General features: G+C 46.3%; 1 protein-coding gene across 1 annotated transcript in view; it reads left to right on the top strand.

The window, feature by feature from the left end:
- The first annotated feature begins 5317 nt into the window (after positions 1-5317).
- fam110d (family with sequence similarity 110 member D) overlaps positions 5318-13070 on the top strand; it is a 68980-nt gene continuing 61227 nt past the window's right edge. The window contains exon 1 of the mRNA XM_078237992.1: positions 5318-5494. The gene's annotated coding sequence lies outside the window, so the exon portion shown is untranslated. The remainder of the gene's footprint in view (positions 5495-13070) is intronic.

The raw sequence follows: 13070 nt of genomic DNA, 5'->3' as shown, positions 1-13070 counted from the left end.
CGTCTATATGGACTTTAGTAAAGTGTTTGACAAAGTCCCTCATGGTAGGCTGGTGAAAAAGGTTGGATCTCATGGGATAAAGGGGGAGGTGGCTAGATGGGTGGAGAACTGGCTTGGTCACAGAAGACAGAGGGTGGTAGTGGAAGGGTCTTTTTCCGGCTGGAGGCCTGTGACTATTGGTGTTCCGCAGGGCTCTGTATTGGGACCTCTGCTGTTTGTGATTTATATAAACGATCTGGAAGAAGGTGTAACTGGGGTGATCAGTAAGTTTGCGGACGACACAAAATTGGCAGGACTTGCAGATAGTGAGGAGCATTGTCAGAAGCTACAGAAGGATATAGATAGGCTGGAAATTTGGGCAAAGAAATGGCAGATGGAGTTCAATCCTGATAAAAGCGAAGTGATGCATTTTGGTAGAAATAATGTAGGGAGGAGCTATACGATAAATGGCAGAACCATAAAGGGTGTAGATACACAGAGGGACCTGGGTGTGCAAGTCCACAGATCTTTGAAGGTGACGTCACAGGTGGAGAAGGTGGTGAAGAAGGCATATGGCATGCTTGCCTTTATAGGATGGGGCATAGAGTATAAAAGTTGGGGTCTGATGTTGCAGATGTATAGAACGTTGGTTCGGCCGCATTTGGAATACTGCGTCCAGTTCTGGTCGCCACACTACCAGAAGGACGTGGAGGCTTTGGAGAGAGTACAGAGGAGGTTTACCAGGATGTTGCCTGGTATGGAGGGGCTTAGTTATGAGGAGAGATTGGGTAAACTGGGGTTGTTCTCCCTGGAAACACGGAGGATGAGGGGAGACTTAATAGAGGTGTATAAAATTATGAAAGGCATAGATAGGGTGAACGGTGGGAAGCTTTTCCCCAGGTCGGTGGTGGCGTTCACGAGGGGTCATAGGTTCAAGGTGAAGGGGGGGAGGTTTAACACAGATATCAGAAGGACGTATTTTACACAGAGGGTGGTGGGGGCCTGGAATGCGCTGCCAGGCAAGGTGGTGGAGGCGGACACACTGGAAACATTTAAGACTTAGCTAGACAGCCATATGAACGGAGGGGGAATGGAGGGATACAAAAGAATGGTCTAGTTTGGACCAGGGAGCGGCATGGGCTTGGAGGGCCGAAGAGCCTGTTCCTGTGCTGTATTGTTCTTTGTTGTTATCATGCTGCTTGTGGGAATTTGCTGTGGCAGGCTGGCTACTGCAATCCCTACATTGCAACACTTTGAAAATTACTTATTGGTTGTAAAGCACTTACAAACAAAGAACAAAGAAAATTACAGCACAGGAACGGGCCCTTTGGCCCTCCAAGCCTGCACTGACCATGTTGCCCGACTGAACTAAAACCCCTTCCAGAGTCCATATCCCTCTATTCTCATCTTATTCATGTATTTGTCCAGATGCCCCTTAAAAGTCACTATCGTATCTGACTCCACTACCTCCCCTGGCAGGCACCCACCATCCTCTGTGTAAAAAACTTGCCTTAGACATCTCTTTTAAACCTTGCCCCTCGCACCTTAAACCAATGCCCCCTAGTAATTGACTCTTCCACCCTGAGAAAAAGCTTCTGACTATCCATTCTGTCAATGCCCCTCATAATTTTATAGACTTCTATCAGGTCGCCCCTCAGCCTCCATCGTTCCAGTGAGAATAAACCAAGTTTCTCCAACCTCTCCTCATAACTAGGCAATATCCTGGTAAATCTTTTCTGTACCCACTCCAAAGCCTCCACATCCTTCTGGTAGTTTGGCGACCAGAATTGAACACTATATTCCAAGTGCGGCCTAACTAAGGTTCTATAAAGCTGCAACACGACTTGCCAATTTTTAAACTCAATGCCCCGGCCAATGAAGGCAAGCATGCCGTGTGCCTTGAGGCCATATGGAAGAGGTGAGAAGCACGGAATAATTCTTTCTGAATTATTTTTTTATTTTACCAAAGATGTCCCGGTTGACATCTCGCACTATGGAATTGGTGGGAAAGCCTCGGTCAGCCTGCCTCTGGACTGTCCCTGATGTGGAGGGAAGAAAACGCAGTGCAGACGCATTGTTGGCCTGTGGAGGACAGACTGAGCAGTGAGGCTTTCAGTACAAAGTGTCGAGAGAGGGTCCCTTGCACCAAACTGGCTGCACCAATCACAAAGTCCGAACTCCAGTTGCCACTCAATTGACCCCATAGAGTTATACAGCAATGAAGGAGGCCCTTCAGCCCATTGTACCTGTGACAGCTCTCTGAAAGAGCCATCCAATTCACCCCACTCCACTCTGGCTCTTTCCCCATAGGCCCTGCAAATGTTTCCTTTACAACGATTTATCCAATTTGCTATTGAAAGTTGCGATTCAATTTGCTTCCATCGCCCTATCAGGTAGTGGATTCCAGATCACATTTTATTTGGAACTTTTAATGTTGTAAAACACCCATAGACGCTTCACAGGCGCATTATCAAAGTTTGACACCAACCACACGTGATTTTAAAACAGATGATCAAAACCTTGGTCAGAAAGTAAGAAGTCTCACAACACCAGGTTAAAGTCCAACAGGTTTATTTGGAATCACGAGCTTTCGGAGCTTTTGTGATTCCAGATTAACCTGTTGGACTTTAACCTGGTGTTGTGAAACTTCTTACTTTGCTTACCCCAGTCCAACGCTGGCATCTCCACACTTTGGTCAGAAAGGTAGGTTTTAAAGAGCATCTTAAAGGAGGAAGGAGAGGCGGATAGAGGTGATGAGATTTGGGATGGAATTCCGAAGACTAGAGCATTGATGCCGAATGGCCACCAGTGGTGAAGTGATGAAAATCCAGGACCCACAAGAGGCCAGAACTGCAGGAGCGCAGTGATCTCAAAGGGTTGTATTGAACAATTTTCCCCCAACTACTCTTGGGTCCTTGTGCCAATGACCTTAAATCGGGGCCCTCTGGTTACCAGGCACCTGCCTGTGGAAAGAGTTGCTCACTATTTACTGTATTAAAACCCCCTTCATGATTTTGAAAGCCTCTATTTGAATCGTCCTTTAATCTCCTCTGCTTTAAGGAGACTAATCCCAACTCCATGTAACTGGATCCCTGGTACCATTCCCTTCATGAAATTCCATCATCTTAATAATGTGGTACCCAGATTTAGACACAGGCTGAATTTTACCATCCCGCCCACCCACGGGCGGCGGGGGGGAGGGGGAGGGGGGGGGTGGGGGAGCAGATCATGCAAAGGTCCATTGACCTCAGGCGGGATTTTCCGGTTTTGGGGTGAGTGTGGCTGGAAAATCCCATCCAGCATTCCTGCTGAGGCCGAACCAGTAACTAAATAAATGTCCACATGAAAATCCAGGACCCACAAGAGGCCAGAACTGCAGGAGCACGGTGATCTCAAAGGGCTGTATTGAACAATTTTCCCCCAATTACTCGTGGGCTCTTGTGCCAATGACCTTAAATTGGGGCCCTCTGGTGTCGCTCACATCTCAGAACAATCCCATGTCAACATTCAGCACAATGAGAATTTATGCCCGCTGCTCAAATCTCAATTTGCAATCACCAACGTATCCTATTTCTCCACCTGTGGAAAGTTACAAGTGTCTTACCAAGTTCAGCCAACAGGAGGAGTGGAACACACACTTCTGAAGACAAGGCAGGAATTGAGCTTCCTCTACCATTGTATCCACATTAGAAACACAGCTTCTTCAAAGAAAACCCTTGATTTAATTCGATTTAATTTATTATTGTCACATGTATTGGGATTCAGTGAAAAGTATTGTTTCTTGCATGCTATACAGACAAAGCATACCGTTCATAGAGTGCATAAGGGAGAAGGAGAGGGTGCAGAATGTAGTCTTACAGTCAAGGTGTAGAGAAAGATCAATTTAATATATGGTAGGTCCATTCAAAAATCTGATGGCAGCAAAGAAGAAGCTGTTCTTGAGTCAGTTGGTATGTGACCTCAGACTTTTATATATTTTTCCCAATGGAAGAAGGTGGAAGAGAGGATGTCCGGGATGCGTGGGGTCCTTGATAATACTGGCTGCTTTTCTGAAGCAGCGGGAAGTGTATCTGGAATCAATGGATGGCAGGCTGGTTTGAGTGATGGACTGGGCTACGTTCATGACCCTTTGTAGTTTCTTGCGGTCTTGGTCAGAGCAGGAGCTGTACCATTATGACTTCAGAATGTCCTAAAGCATTGTCCCACCGACAAACTACTTTTCTTAGAATTGTAGGTACTGTTGTGATGTAGGAAACAGAACAGCCTATTGGTACACAGCAAGATTCCACAAACAGCAATGTGATAATGGCTTGATATCTATTTTAGAGATGCCAGATGGAGGAAGGGTGGGGGAGGGGGGGGGGGGGGTGTTGTATTAGTCAGGACACTGAAGAGAACTGCCGTACTCTTAGATATGTCAGTTACGACTCTCACCAACTTTTACAGATGCATCATAGAAAGCATTCTTTCTGATTGTATCACAACTTGGTATGGCTCCTGCTCTGTCCAAGACTACAAGAAACTATAAAGGGTCATGAATGATGCCCAATCCATCACGCAAACCAGCCTCCCATCCATTGACTCCGTCTACACTTCCCGCTGCCTCAGAAAAGTAGCCAGCATAATTAAGGGGCCCACGCACCCTGGACATACTCTCTTTCACCTTCTTCCGTCGGGAAAAATATGCAAAAGTTTGAGGTCACGTACCAACCCACTCAAGAACAGCTTCTTCCCTGCTGTCATCAGACTTTTGAATGGACCTACCTCGCACTAAGTTGATTGTTCTCTACACCCTAGCTATGACTGTAACACTACACTCTGCACCCTCTAATTTCCTTCTCTATGAAAGGTATGCTTTGTCTGTATAGCGGGCAAGAAACAATACTGTATACTAATATATGTGACAATAATAAATCAAATCAAATATATTTGTGGTGGTTTAATCACATGACCTCCCACCTCCAGACTGGCCATGCCAATCCTTGCGGAGAATGGCCTCCCCTTGGCCAATTAAAAATCAAACTACCTATATTACACCCCAGTTCAATGATTCTCCCATGTCCAAAATGTTTATGGCTGGTAAACAGGAGAGAATAAAAACATGCGCAATTTATTCAATATTTTTCTTTCTCTCTGGGTTTTGCGAATCCTGGATATTATTTTTTTAATTCCTGGAAACCCTGGGGCACACCTGGAGGGTTGGCAAAGTCTCAAGCCGACTCTTTCCCCTGTGGCATCGGATTTCTAGCCACGCCTCTGAAGGATCAGTAAGTGGAGCATTCCTGTTGGGGATGCAGCGGTGGTAGGCGGGAAGGAAGGCTTCAGTTGGTGGTGGTTCAGTCCTAAGTCTGCAATGACACAGCCAACAGTTGGTTCACAGCAGTGCTTGTCTCTGGAGTGTAATCGTGCAAGAGTGGCGCTTTTAACACAATGTTGACCAGAGAGGGGGCACCGAGAGGACACTTGCTGCTGGAAATTCCCAACGATGGTCACAGTCGCAGCCTGCTTTGTGGTGGTCAGTGCGTCTTTACACTGTAAATTACCAATAACATGGCCATAATGTAAGGCTTAGAGTTTAATCACAAGTGTGTTGACTTAACCAGCTCAGTCAGTGCCTTCCAGGTGACTTCTTTTATGATGTCTTGCGTGTCCTGTAAGCTGTTGTGTTAAACAGACTAAATGCTTGACCATATGTCTGGGTGTACCCACAATAAATGAATCCGGTTCCTGCGGGCAGCTACTGTTTAACTTCATGCTGATGCTGCCCCACACGTTTCTCAAACATTTAGGATAAAACTAACAGCAAAAGTTCAATCAATGTTTAATTGCGTGATTGAAGCTCGACAGGATCCTGTTTTGTTAATCTTGCAGAGCAAATGTGTCACTCTAGAATGTTTACCCTGATTATTCCATCTGGATGTGAAAGTAAGATTTACATTAATAAAGCAGGATGTTTCGAAGAGCCGGGAAGAACTTTCTGAAGTTGTAAAGTACAAAGCGGAGTAGTCAGTTTACACATAGACAGCTTCCACTTAACTGCAGTTCGATAATAACCAGATACCTGTTGAGTGCTTGGTTTAGGTATAATTACTGACCAGGGAGAATTCCCCTGCTCGTTGGTGTATTGCCATGAGATCACGAATGTCCATCTGAGACTGAAGACAAGTCTTTTGCTTAATGTCGTATCCACAAGACGACACCTCTGATAGTGCAGCACTCCCTCAGTACGACCCTGGAAAGTGTCAACCTGAATTGTGTGCTCACGCCCCTGGAGTGGGACGAGAAGCAAAAGCTTCGTGATTTGGAAGCTTCCAACTTTTTTTGTCCCTTTGCAGTTGGAGCACTTATCTACTGGGGTGGCACTGTGGTTAATTAGCACTGCTGTCTCACAGCACCAGGGACCCACCTTCAATTCTGGTCCTTGGGTGACTGTGTGGAGTTTGCACCTTCTCCACGTGCCTGCATGGGTTTCCTCCGGGTACTCCGGTTTTCTCCCACAGTCCAAAGATGTGCGGATTAGGTGGATTAGCCATGCTAGATTGGCCTTTAGTGTCAGGGGGATTAGTGGAGTAAATACATGGGATTACAGGGATAAAACCTGGGTTGGATCGTTGATGGTGCAGGCTTGAAGGGCCGAATGTCCTCCTTCTGCACTGTCGGGATTCTATGATAATAGCTGACCGTTCATCACGTACATGGTGAGCACTGCCTGGCTATTTGACCGTGTGTTGCATCACACCTGATGCCTACACTTTTCAGTTGTGCTCAGTAGACTGTGACTAGGAGCAGGAACCAGATCTCATTGTATTTGTTTGACTCCCTCCCTATATCCTACATGGTGTTGAAGCCCATCTTAAACTGTCTACCAGATGCTGTACTGACATCCCAGCCACACATGTTTTGGAGGTGACTTTGGAATGATGGCTGCACTAGGGGTTTTCCTTGCCTTTGTATTTTGGTCTGTTGTAGTTTAATCATAGCGATCGATTGCTATGATTGGCCAATGACTCCATTTAAAGTGAATATCAAGTGACGAAGCTGAACGGTAGAAGGTGAGCTAGATAGACCTGGGTCTTCTGATTCCATGATGTGGAGATGCCAGTGTTGGACTGGGGTAAACACAGTAAGAAGTCTAACAACACCCAGATTAAAGTCCAACAGGTTTATTTGGTAGCAAAAGCCACTAGCTTTCGGAACAGGCTGTCCCTTCGTCAGGTGGGTGGGAGTTCTGATCACAAACAGGGCACATCTAACAACACCAGGTTAAAGTCTTTGTGCCCTGTTTGTGATCAGAACTCCCACCCACCTGACGAAGGGACAGCCTGTTCCGAAAGCTAGTGGCTTTTGCTACCAAATAAACCTGTAGGACTTTAACCTGGTGTTGTTAGACTTCTCACTGTCCTTCTGATTCCAACCATTGCTACAGTCTTGTATCGGGTAACTCTTTGCAGCTTCCATTAGGGACATCCAGATCTGTCCAGTAGAGCATGCAGCATCTTTTATACAACCTGGAGACTTTAGGAATTCCAATTTGCAGGAAAAAGAGTAACAGGAAATGGAGATAAGGTTTAAAAAAAGGTTGAAACTAACTTCAAGCTTTTTATTCTTGGCTTCAGACCTTCCTCTCTCAGTAATAAATATTCTAATAGCACAGTTTCCTTCCTAACAGCACTGTGGGTGGATTGCAGCGGTTCAGGTATTGGCAGCTTACCGCCACCTTCTCGGGAACAATATTATGGGCAATAAAGTCTGGCACAGCCAGTGATGCCCACATCTCATGAGCTAATAGATATTTTTTAAAACGATAATTAACCTTAAGATCCTCTGGGATCTCTGTGCTCTTCCAATCCTGTACTTTTGAGCATCCCTGATTTTAATCACTTTGTGAAGATGCCGGCGTTGGACTGGGGTAAACACAGTAAGAGTTTTAACAACACCAGGTTAAAATCCAACAGGTTTATTTGGTAGCAAATGCCATTAGCTTTCGGAGCGCTGCTCCTTCGTCAGATGGAGTGGAAATCTGCTCTCAAACAGGGCACAGAGACACAAAATCAAGTTACAGAATACTGATTAGAATGCGAATCTCTACAGCCAACCAGGTCTTAAAGATACAGACAATGTGAGTGGAGGGAGCATTAAGCACAGGTTAAAGAGATGTGTATTGTCTCCAGACAGGACAGGTCTGGAGACAATACCTGTCTGGAGACAATACACATCTCTTTAACCTGTGCTTAATGCTCCCTCCACTCACATTGTCTGTATCTTTAAGACCTGGTTGGCTGTAGAGATTCGCATTCTAATCAGTATTCTGTAACTTGATTTTGTGTCTCTGTGCCCTGTTTGAGAGCAGATTTCCACTCCATCTGACGAAGGAGCAGCGCTCCGAAAGCTATGGCATTTGCTACCAAATAAACCTGCTGAACTTTAACCTGGTGTTGTTAAAACTCTTACTGTGTTTAATCACTTTGCCATTGGCACTGTGCCTTCAGTTACCAAGACCTTAACTCTGGAATTCCCTCCCTAAACTGCTCCGCCTCTCTCCTCCTCCTTTTAAAACAACCCTTAAAACTGAACTCTCTGACTATGCTTTGGTCCTAATATCTGCTTATGTGGTTTGGATGGGATTATGTACTTTGGGTGAGCCCCCCTTTAAGAGAATGGCTTTGGTCCTTCAACCCCCTTCGTGAAGCACTTTTGGGAATGTACTGGAGGCCAGAATTGGAGGAGTGCTGAGATCTTGGAGGGTTATAAGGCAGGAGGAGATTACAGAGGTAGGGAGGGGACAGCGAATTGGAGGGATTTGCAAACTAGGGTGAGAATTTTAATATTGAGGCGTTGCCAGTCTGGGAGTCTGTGCTGCAAGTTTGAATGTAGATCTGGATTTACCCAGTTCACATATTCAGTGTGTTGGTTGCATGTGAAGCTCAGCCACGCACTGTTACTTTAAATAGTCACAATTATGACTTAAAGTCTCAAACTGCAAACCTTATCATGCTTCAGTGGGGAGAAGCTAGGACAGGGAAGTGTGCACACAGGTCAGAAATATTCAAACTAACCACCAGCCCACTCCCTCTCCTACTCTGCAACAACTATCCCTGTCTGCATTGGGTTATCTGTGTAGTGGCATGAGTGTTTGTTGGTGGTGACAATTTGCCTCTCAAAGTGCCTTGGAGACCTCCAAAAGGTGGAAGGGGAGGGAGTGGGAGGGTTGCAGAGACAGTAGCCCCTCAGAGGGCTGCCTTAATAAGAGAGGCTGAGTGCGATTTGGGCATAACATCGGCAGCACCCCCCTCAAAAATGCCACCTCCACCACTAGTTGGACAAGGGGAGCAAGAGCACGGGAACACCATCACCTCCAAGTTTCCTCTATCACTATCCTGATTTGGAGATATAATGTGTTTCTTCATCACCATCAGGTTAAAACCCTCAAACCTAACAGCATTGTGGGTGTACCTACACCACACAGATTGCAGCCGTTTCAAAAATTCCTTCTCAAGGGCAGTTGGCGATGGGGAACAAATGCCCATTTTGCCAGTGACGTCTACATTGAAAATAAATTTAAAAAATAAAAAGTAATAGCAGTCGACACTTAAATTGTGCCTTTTTCTTAAACCTAGCTCTGTATTTGCTTAAAAGTGGTTAATCTCTTAACTGGTGCTGGGTGGCACAGTGGTTAGCATTGCTAACTCACAGCGCCAGGGACCCGGGTTCAATTCTGGCCTTGGGTAACTGCGCGGAGTTTGCATGGTCTCCCCGTGTCTGTGTGGGTTTCCTCCCCACTCTGAAGATGTGTGGGTTAGGTTGATTGCCCATTAGTGACAGGGATATTAATGGGGTAAATACATGGGGTTATGGGGATAGGGCTGGGTGAGATTGTTGACGGTGCAGACTCCTTCTGCACTGTAGGGATTCTATGACATCTTCCAGTTAAGATGAAATATATTTGACCTGCAATGTTATCCCTTGTTTCACCCTGTACAGCTGTTACCTGGCCTTTGTTTTAATACATTCTCCACATGTGAGTGTCACTGCCCTGGCCCTAGATGACCTTGAGAAGGGTGGCGTGGTGAGCCACCTTCCTGACCCACTGTGTGGTGAAGGTGCTCCCACAGTGTTGTTAGGTAGGGAGGGACCTGCTGTGCTCTTTTCAGATTTCAGCAGGTTTTTACCTGGTGTTTTTACCAGTTACACAGCTGTGTTTATTGGGGACATTTCCGTAAAGTGTCCCACCAAGAATTTTTCTGCCTTTCCACCAGCATCCTAAGATGACATCCAATCAAAATGTTATCGGGAATACAGTGAAACCTGGATGGAGGGACCGTGGGATTGTGTCAAATGTTTCTTTTTTTGAACTGTGTCGTGTTAGTGTTAACTGATCTTAGCAAGATCAGTTTATTTTGAAACAAAAGGAAGTTGATTTCTGTCCTAATGAAACTTAGGCTGGGGTTGTTTTCCTTGGAGAAGGTTGAGAGGAGATTGAAGTGTACAAGGTTATGGATGTCTGGATAGAGTGAAGGGAAAGACCTATTTCCCTTAGCAGAGAGGTCAGTGACTGGGCAGCATAGAGTTAAAGTGCTTGGCAGAAGGATTGGAGTGAGATGAGGAATGTTTTTTCACCTAAAGGATGCTAGGGGGTCTGGAATTCACTGCCTGAAAGGATAGTAGAGGCAGCAACTATTAACTCCTTTAAAAGGTGCCTGTATATGCACCTGAAGTTACATAATGTCAGGGCTATGGACCAACTGTTGGAAAATGGGATTAGGCTGGGCGTGGTTTGTTTTTGGGCTGGCGCAAATACAATGGGCAGAGTGGCCTCCTTCTGATCCATAGAATTTTCTACATTTAATGGATGAATGAGCAGGGATGTGGGGGGGAGAAGGCAGGGGAGTAGTAGTACATGAATTGCTCCTTAGAAGAGCTAGCATTGACATGTTGGGCCGAATGGCCTTCTGTGCTGTAATGAGTCTATGAAAGGTACATCAAGTCAACAGCACCGAAACAAGACTTTCGACCCAACTAGTCTATGCTGGTGCTTATGATCCACACGAGCCATCTGCTTTCTCTAACCCTCTCAGCATATCCTTTTGTTGTCCATCCCTAGTTGCCCTTGAGAAGGTGGTGGTGAGCTGCTTTCTTGAACCACTGCAGTCCCTGAAGTGTAGGTACACCCACCGTGTTGTTAGGGAGGAAGTTCCGGGATTTTGACCCAGCGACAGTGAAGGAATAGTGATATATTTCCAAGTTAGGATGGTGATTGACTTGGAGGGGTAACTCCAGGTACTGGTGTTCCCATATGTCTGCTGCCCTTGTCCTTCTAGATGGCAGTAGTTGTGTCTTTTGGAAAGTGCTGTCTCTGGAATCTTGGTGAGTTCCCGCAGTGCACCTTGTAGCTGGCACAACTGCTGCTGTGCATTGGTGATGGAGGGATTGAATGTTTGTGGAAGGGGTAGCAATCAAGCACAGATTAACATTGGGAAAGGTCTTGGGGCAATATCCCTGGGCTGTGCTGTGTTAGCGGATCTCAGTTATGATGATGCTGAGTGAAGGGAAGGAGGGATGCATTGGCTTCAATAGGCCTGGCTTCAATGAGGAACTTACAGTTCTTACTGTGCTTACCCAGTCCAACGCCAGCATCTCCACTTCAATGAGGAAAACATTTATCCTGATTGCGAGCCCTTGACTCCTTCTGGATAATACAAAGAAGAGTTGTGATGCCTTTGCAGCGGAATAGCCGACTGCCATGCTCAATTTAATGTTGCCCATGGAGAATGGCTGCATGAAGCAAGTGCTGGAAATATTTGGTAGATAATGGCAGCATTAGCTTCGAAGAAGCTAGGGCGGCGCAATGGCGTGGTGATTAGCACTGCTGCCTCACAGCTCTATGCACTTGGGTTCGATTCCCAGCTTAGGTCACTGTCTGTGTGGGGTTTGCACATTCTCCCCCTTTCCTCTGGGTGCTCCGGTTTCCTCCCACAGTCCAAAGATGTGCAGGTTAGGTGGATTGGCCATGCTAAATTGCCCTTTAGTGTCAGGGAGACTAGCTAGGGTAAATGGATTATGGGCTTAGGGCCTGGGTGGAATTGTGGTTGGTGCAGACTTGATGGGCCGAAAGACCTCCTTCTGCACTGTAGAGATCCTTTGGTTGCTATGGTAAGAGTCATACGGACGCAAAACATTAAATCTGTTTCCCCTTCCACATGAAGTGGAGATGCTGGCGTTGGACTGGGGTAAGCACAGTAAGAAGTCTCACAACACCAGGTTAAAGTCCAACAGGTTTATTTGGTAGCAAATACCATAAGCTTTCGGAGCACAGCTCCTTCGTCAGATGGAGTGGATATCTGTTCTCAAACAGTGCAAACAGACACAGAAATCAAATGACAGAATACTGATTAGAATGCAAATCTCTACAGCCAGCCAGGTCTTAAATGTACAGACAATGTGGGTGGAGGGAGCATTCAACACAGGTTAAAGAGATGTGTATTGTCTCCAGACAGAACAGCTAGTGAAATTCTGCAAGTCCAGGAGGCAAGCTGTGGGGGTTACTGATAATGTGACATAAATCCAACATCCCGGTTGAGGCCGTCCTCATGTGTGCGGAACTTGGCTATCAGTTTCTGCTCAGCGACTCTGCGCTGTCGTGTGTCGTGAAGGCCGCCTTGGAGAACGCTTACCTGAAGATCCAAGGCTGAATGCCCGTGACTGCTGAAGTGCTCCCTCACAGGAAGAGAACAGTCTTGCCTGGTGATTGTCGAGCGGTGTTCATTCATCCGTTGTCGTAGCGTCTGCATGGTTTCCCCAATGTACCATGCCTCGGGACATCCTTTCTTGCAGCGTATCAGGTAGGCAACGTTGGCCGAGTTGCAAGAGTAGGTACCGTGTACCTGGTAGATGGTGTTCTCACGTGAGATGATGGCATCCGTGTCGATGATCCGGCACGTCTTGCAGAGGTTGCTGTGGCAGGGTTGTGTGGTGTCGTGGTCACTGTTCTCCTGAAGGCTGGGTAGTTTGCTGCGGACAATGGTCTGTTTGAGGTTGCGTGGTTGTTTGAAGGCAAGAAGTGGGGGTGTGGGGATGGCCTTGGCGAGATGTTC

This window comes from Mustelus asterias, chromosome 21 (genome assembly GCF_964213995.1).
Source record: "Mustelus asterias chromosome 21, sMusAst1.hap1.1, whole genome shotgun sequence".
In the NCBI taxonomy this organism is placed as follows: domain Eukaryota; kingdom Metazoa; phylum Chordata; class Chondrichthyes; order Carcharhiniformes; family Triakidae; genus Mustelus; species Mustelus asterias.
This window is presented reverse-complemented; position numbering and strand designations above follow the sequence as displayed.